Source organism: Myotis lucifugus, unplaced genomic scaffold (assembly GCF_000147115.1).
Source record: "Myotis lucifugus unplaced genomic scaffold, Myoluc2.0 scaffold_653, whole genome shotgun sequence".
NCBI classification, from domain to species: Eukaryota; Metazoa; Chordata; class Mammalia; order Chiroptera; family Vespertilionidae; genus Myotis; species Myotis lucifugus.
In genome coordinates this window covers 23,077-30,973 of record NW_005871701.1, presented here as the reverse complement: position 1 = coordinate 30,973, position 7,897 = coordinate 23,077, and the positions used below count along the sequence as shown (strand labels likewise).

Sequence of the window (7,897 nt, the reverse complement as noted above, 5' to 3'; positions counted from 1 at the left end):
ACGCGGCGCCGCCGGCCGGAGGAGCCCGGGGCGGGGGCTGGCGGGAGGCGAGAGACCGCGGTCCAGGCGCGCCGGCGCTGGGTTTTGGCGGGGTGGGCGACGACTGGGTTTGGGTCAAAGCCTTGAGGAGGAGAGAGGAAGGAAGGCTTGCGGGGCGGTTGCGGGGCGGTTGCGGGGAACGGGTTTAAGAATGACATGAGGATTAAGGGGAGAAAGGGTTCGAAGGCAGGAGACAAGCCAGCCTAGGAGGCAGAAAGGAGGCAGGAACCGGGGAGGGTGTTAAGGAAGCCGGGCAAGGAACGAGGTTAGGAAGACCCGGGTTTGGAAGAGGCATCCTGGGCTTAGGTGTAAGAGCAAGGGTTTGAAGGGGAAAGCTTTGCAGGGGATGGTGGTGGGGTGATGGGTGCCGAGGTTAGAGTTGGAAGTGGGCGGCGAGGAGAGGCAGGGCTGGGGTAGTAGTTGGGAGCAGAGGAGAGAGAGTGATTAAGAGCCAGACGTGACAAGGGTGTGAACTAGTGCCGAGCGAGATGAGCTGAAGGACCAGGACTGGCGGTGGGTGGGAACTGCGAGGTTCTGAGAAAGGTAACGGGTTAGTGGTGGGCAATGGGTGTAAATTCTCGAAAGTGCAAGAGGGTGAATGAAACACTGGACTAGTACCAGGTGGAGTTCGGAATAAGAGCGTAGTGGAAGGGTGCAAGGACACAGAGATGAGAGCTAGGGCGTTTATAGGACAACTCGGGGACCAGAAAGGCTGAAAGAAAAGAGAGGACGGGAGTAAGAAGTGATGGCGGTGTGGGACAGGGTGACTGCGGGGATGGTGCTAATTGATGAGGTTCAGCAAGATCCGAGGTAAAAATAGTGAAGAGATGGGGCTGAGAGCGAAGGGTGAGAGGAGCAAGGCAGAGACGGGGCCCGGGATGTAAATGATGAGAAGGGGAGTAAGGGAAGAGAACAGGGTTCAGGAAGACCAGAGGCATCCTGATGGATGCAGACCTGGGGTACGGTGCAGAGGCGGGGAGTCAGGTGTGCACGTTGCGGGGAGAGACTCCAGAAGGGCTGCCTGGGTCAGGGCACAGAGGCCGCAGGGAAGGAGCGAGTGTAGGGAGCCTTTGGTGCAGAAGAGGAGGAACCATGGTGAGTGAAAAGAGACCCAGAGGTAGGGGTAAAAACTAAGTCGAGTGGGGAGGAGTTCTTTGTGGAGAAGAGAACTGTGTTGAAACTGTCTCGAGTCCTTTTGTCCATAAAAGTAGGAAATTTCAGAAACCTCTTTCTCCAAGGAATTTTGAATCTGCTTCTACCTTTCATTGTTTTTAATTCGACTCTTATGTCCACTTTGAAGAGATGAGACTCATTTGATTTGATACTGTTCTTGTCTGAATGATAAAGCATCAACTCGGTGCTGAAAACCTCTGCATTTCACCGGGGTTGTGATCTTGGGAAAACTGGGGTGCTTTTTTTTTTTTAACAGGGTGGCTGTGCCTGTGTGGTGTGATCGTGCTGTGTTGTACCTGACCAGCACTGGGCAAGCAGAGCACTTTATCCACAGCATTTTCATTTTCAGTGGCGAGCCCCCTGTTAGTGAGATACAGATGAAGATCTTTTTGTTTTGATAAATAACCAGATTTCCACCTAGCTGTGTTTGGTGGCTGGAGAATACTGAAAAATCATTTCAGAAAAAGGCAAAGGACCAACCAGGGAAGTTTGCTGAGGAAGAGATTTAAATCAGGGCTGTGAGGGCTTTGAGTTCCTGAGCTGCCTTTAGCTTTGTGTGGGACATTTCATAGTGTAGCATCCATTTAGCAAAATCAAGTAAAGAAAGGGAGATTTGTAGAGTAGTGGAGGATTTTGGAGTGGGACTTACCTTTTTGGTTAAATAATGAATTTATGAGTAATTTTTATCATGGAGAAAACTTCTGTAATATAATGCAAGCTGGAGCCTTGGACAGCTCACTGCCTCTCCTCTTTTGTAGGTGTGAATAAAGAAAGCCAATATTAATATTAACTTTACAGAAGATTTTTATTTTTAAGACACTTTGGGAAATTAAAGGAAGATAAGAAATTTGGGACAAAATTTAGGTTATTCTTACTGAGTATCTGGATGATTTTTAGTCTGAAGGTCTTACATTTAGCTAAGAATACGAATGATTATACTTAATGGTCCTAAAGGATAGACTATAATTTACTTTAAAAAGTGCAAACTGTTCTTGAGAATCTTATTTGAGGGTATTTCATTAGTATACATTGAGATACACAAAGATAATTTTTTTTCAAAGGCAGGTAAAGTTTTGGAGTACTACTGTTTTGTGGGTGTTTGTGGAAAAGCAAAGATTGGACTTGTAATAGCAAAGATTCGATTTTGATTTGTGGGTATTAAAAACATTGGTTGTTTATATATATATATATATATAAATAACTTAGAATCTTAAATCTTTCTGAATTCAGCTAACTATTCATGGATTCTGGATTCTGTTAAGCAGGTGTTGAAGGTGACTAGATTGATTTAGCACTTTAACAGGATTTCAAAAAATTACTATTTTTGCTGCTAAGTTTCAAGAAGATTAATCTTAAATATTAACTTTCAAGCTGAAGAGTAACTTTGGTATGAGGTGTGTGTTTCTGTGAGGTGTGTGTGAGAATTTCCTTCTTTACAGATGTGTTTGGGCTGGAATTGCTAGTAAAATGGTATTGCCATTTTAATAATGTAATTGTTTTATACTTGTGTTCTTACATAAATTATTTTAGACTTAATAATCTTGATAAAGAAGAAAATATAAGGTATAAGAACCACCAAGGAGAAGAGTCTGGCTCAGTCCTGTCTTTTGTTTCTGTCTGCTGCCATAGTGTGCTAAATCATCAATTCTCTGTGAATGGTTATTTCTTACTTGACACTCCTAAAACTGAAAATGGATAATCTTTTAGTTCAGCTGATACTATTTATCAGTAATAATTCTGGTGATAAATTTAAGCTTTATTTCATTTGTTCATCAAGTAGAATCCTATTCAAGTTAACTTTATTTTGCTTATAATCGTATTTGATAAGCAACAACTTTTAAGCTTATTCAGATTTGAATAAGTAGGTTGTACATAATTAAATGTCTTTCTGGTTAATTGTAGATTCTTTGGATGGGACGAAAACTTGAAAGGACCTCTAGTTTATCCAGCAACTTCAGTCAATATCCCACTTAAATCATTCCAGGTAGATAAAAATTTATGCTATTTTCATAAATCTTCATAGGTAATGTGGCAACCTTTGTAGATAATCTTTTCCAACATTTAATTACATTCTCTATAAGGAGAGTCTGCTTTCTATCTAGCACACACTTAATTTTATATTTACATTTGTTCTCTGGCCCCATTCTCGATTTTTGAGTAAAAATATCTGCTTATTAAAGTATTAAGAAGATGCTAGTTCTTCATAAACTTAATAATTGTAGCTGCCATCTATAGTGTTTTTGTGTCAGACATGGTTGTAAACTCTTTACAGATTATAACTCATTTACTCCTCACATCAATCCTATGAGATTGGCACTGTTCCTGTTCCCATTTTACAGGTGAAGAAATAGAGGCTCCCTGAGATTAAGTGATTTGCCCAAGGTTATACTCAGATAATCTTTTAGTACAAGTAACATTTGGAGTTTTTCTTTTGCCAAGTAGTAACTAAATGATACAGTTAATCTTTTTTTTTTTTTAATAGTTTATAAGGGAAATTTCTACCAAGTGGTGGGGGATAGGATTCCACGTTGGCATTTTGCTGGCAAAGTGTGTGCTCTGATTCATTGTGCTTTGTCTCTACTGACTGTTGTGAAGTTATCCTTTACCATGCTCTTCTCCAGATTAAACAGTGCTGGTTTATTTTAATCCCTTACTGTGTCTTGTTTGCCAATCCTTAAATTATCCCTTTGGTTCTGTTATTAACTGTTTCTCAGGTCCTTTCTAGATGGGGAACCTGAGACAAACACCCTAAGGGTTATATCTAATGCAAAGATTACATCAAGGTTCTTACATACTCTTAATTTTTCATAAAATTGTTTTTATAAGACAAAATGACCCAAAAACAATAAAAAAATGCCTAATAGCATTGCAGATTAATGGTTACCTGTTCACGTTTTTAGCTAGAAAAGGGCCCTGGACTTGTTATATATCCTACAGGTTTGTAGTTATAAGATTGTTGCTATTGAAGAAAAATGGAACTCAGAATTCAATGCAGATATCCCTAAGCAATATCTCGTCAGACTCTTGCTGACTTTTTACTATCATTTGTTTGTTTGCCTGTATAAATAATATACTAAGTACATTTATGCATGCTTTAATTTGGTTAAGTAAAATGATGCATTCATTTTTATAAAATTAAAACTTTATTATTTTTTAATTTTTTATCTTCACCCAAGGATATGTTTATTGATTTTTATTTTATTTTATTTTATTTTTTTTGGAGAGAGAGAGAGAGAGAGAGAAACATGAATGTGTGAGAGAAACATCAATTGGTTGCCTTCTGTACCTGCCTTGACCAGGGATCGAACCTGCAACCTAGGAATGAGCCCTGACCAGGAATCAAACCTGCAACCTTCTTTGGTGTGTGGGACAATGCTCCAATCAACTGAGCCACCCAGCCAGGGCAAGACTTTATCTTTTTAGAGCAGTTTTAGGTTCACAGCAAAATTGAGGGAAAGGTATAGAAATTTACTATTTACCCTCTGCCCCCACACATGCATAGCCTCCCCCATTATCAGCATCCCCCACCCAGTGATTCATTTGGTACAAATGATCCATTCTTTTAAAAAGATACCTAATAATTAGTGTTTACTAAGTGCCTAGCATGAGCTAAGTTTGTCAACTGGTTGAAACTTGACAATCCTATTAGAGAATATGTGTGGTTAATAACTTCATTTTTTGGGGTGACTTTTAAATTTTTTTAAATGTTTTAGACTTACAGAAAAGTTACAAAAATGGTACAGGGAACTTCTATATACCCTTATTTAAAATCACCAGTTGTTTTCGTTTTATTATTTTATCTCACTTGAATATTTCTAAACAAGTAAATTTTAAAAAGAAATGGATATGAAGGCCTTAATATTTAAAAGAGAAGGGAAGAATGTCTTGAGTGTATCAGCAAGTTGGTATGTATTTTATTTTAGTCAAGCATGTGAAGCAAAGGAATCAGAGTGGATTTTGTGCTATTATGGTTTGTTTTCTTCATTCTATTTGGAAAAACATTATTTTACCTATGAATGATGAGTTTGTCGGCCCCTCCCACATCAGTAAAAACTGTGTCATGGTGTACCCCTCTGTTGGGGACCTGGCATGGTGTGCTCACACATGAGTGGGTCCTCAGGATTTGCTAAGTATTGACGATGTATGGGAGGTTATTATGTGAAAACAGGAGCCACAGGGCTGTTCAACACCGTGCCTAAGATGTATTCTGAAGATCCTTTTGTAGCTTCAAGGAGATGGAAAAGATCTAAGTGGAAAATGTATAAGACTATTGGTTGCAATTCATACTGATAGGTTTGCCTTATGGTAAGGGAATAAATAGAAATATTGGCCGAAACTGGTTTGGCTCAGTGGATAGAGCATCGGCCTGCAGACTGAAAGGTCCCAGGTTCGATTCCGGTCAAGGGCATGTACCTGGGTTGCGGGCACATCCCCAGTAGGAGATGTGCAGGAGGCAGCTGATCGATGTTTCTCTCTCATCGATGTTTCTGACTCTCTATCTCTCTCCCTTCCTCTCTGTAAAAAATCAATAAAATATATTAAAAAAAAAAGAAATATTGTAACATTCTATTATCTCCCCCCAAATAACCTAAATTTTGGGAGTCTTTTCAGTTGTCATATAAGGAGATTTAATTGACCCCATCTCCACTGCCACCTTCCAGGTCACTCTCAGTCTTTATTGTTAAAATGGTAGCTTGTTCTTTTGGTAAAGGTATGTCCTGCAGAATGAGCCCTGTCTGATGTTAGTGAAAGGACTATTAGCTATATTCTGACAGATGTAAAATACAGCACTTGTAAGCCTTTTTTCCTTTCCCCCATTTTAAGTGATCATCAAACTGATGAAATATAGCTTCTTATTACAGTTGATTGTAATAATTAAAAACACTTTGCTTTCATCAGGGTGATAAAATTACAAATTATTTGGAAAGCATTCTTCCCAGTCAGGCATTATTGTTTCTGAGGCATGGGCAGTTTTTAAAGACTATAATACTGTTCCTTTGCCATTTCCATGTTAATGGAAGTCTGAAAAGTAAGGTGCTCTTCTGAAATGTGCAGGGTTGTTTTTATTGTGTGTCATGTTGTAAACGGCATCCTGTGACAGGTATTTTCTCTCTTTGTCTTCTACTGAGCTAATTAGTAATTTACACTCTGGTAGCATCTCTTCCAGCCTCCCTGTGTGAAAACGCCTGACACTCTGCCTCCGTGCAGCATGGCTGGCAAGTGACTGGGGGAGATGTTGGTTAGCACATCAGAAGGATCAAGGCTAAAATTTATTTTTGTGTTTTTAATAAATGCAGGCTTTTGTATATGTCCCTTCCCTGCACCTTCCCCTCCCCCCACATTTAAGTAGGAGTGTTATGACCTCCTGTAATCCAGAGCAGCAGTCCTTGATTCAACTTTGGACTTTTCTATTCGGTCCCCACCCCCACCCCAATGTTGTGGGATTTGGGGAGGATTAGCAGAACAGCCTGGCATAGTTTACAGCCCAGAAAGCTGATCTTCACTGGTCCCTCCCATTGTCAGAATACAGAGCTTCTTGTCATTGTCTTTAGAACCCAACCGTCCTTCTTTTGCTGGGCCTGTTATGCGAGGGGTGGCAGGGCAGCACTGTTGCTATGCATTAGGAAAGTACTTTCATAGGACACTTGTATTCCTCCAAAGGAACGATAGGCCCTGCTTTGTATCAGCTTTTTCAAAATGCAGCCGTGAGTGACTGAAAGATCATTTATTGCTTGGTTTTAGCACTCTGTCACATTGGTGTTCTGCTCTTTCCTGCCCCCTGGCCTATCTCTTCCAGTCTCTGACACATGAGAAAGGTGATGTGTAGTATCTGTCATGCGCTCACTTGGACAGGCCATGTGGGCATATTAGGGTGGCAAGACTTTGACTTTGGAAAAAGTTGTAAGGATCAGTTTGTGTAGTGAGAAATATAATTTTAATTGAGAATGAAAGGAATGGTAGAGATGGGTTTAGTGATTTATTAGTTTTGAGCCAAAACCTTTCTAGTGTGCTAGATAATTTGTGGTACTTATTTTTGCAGTTAGAGATACTAATTTTATTAGGATAATAAGGTCAGAGTCCCTGTTAGAATTAATTAAAGTCCTCCTGACAAAAAATTGTTGTGTGGAGCTGGCCACAAAGAAAATCAGGTGAGAAAGTGTGTGAATAGCTCAGTTAAGCCATCATTGCGAGTAGCATTATAATCATAGACATCTAGCCTTTGACAGTGCATCAGCATTCAAGGACATTGCATTTGTGTAAGCATTCATAGCGTATGTGGGTCTATATGTTTTCCTCACATTTACTTCTTTTAATGTTCTAATATAACAACCTATATTATTGTCCTAATTATGTTGGGAGTTCGTGGCTAGATACTAATTACACTCTTGCTTTAAGAGTGTAATTAGATAAAAGGTCAAAGGTCAGATTAATAAGCAACATATAAAAAATCATTGAGTGGACTGATCACACAAAGAGATGTTATGAGTAAAGATGAAAAAGCTAATATATGACTATGGAATTGAATATACTCTTTTAAAAGAAACATTTCTAAAATGTATGGCATAGCTTGAACAACTGACAACAATGCATTTCACTTGAAAGATATGTGCTTTTATGAAGAAATCAAGCCATTTGTGGTTGGCTTCATTGTCTACTCCATGCTAAAAATCCCAAATTGGTTAGA

General features: G+C 39.5%; 1 protein-coding gene across 2 annotated transcripts in view; it reads left to right on the top strand.

The window, feature by feature from the left end:
* MED20 (mediator complex subunit 20) overlaps nucleotides 1–3,858 on the top strand; it is a 23,480-nt gene extending 19,622 nt beyond the window's left edge. For both annotated transcript variants that reach the window (XR_002826829.1, XR_002826828.1), the window contains one exon: nucleotides 3,115–3,858. The gene's annotated coding sequence lies outside the window, so the exon portion shown is untranslated. The remainder of the gene's footprint in view (nucleotides 1–3,114) is intronic.
* Nucleotides 3,859–7,897: the final 4,039 nt, after the last annotated feature.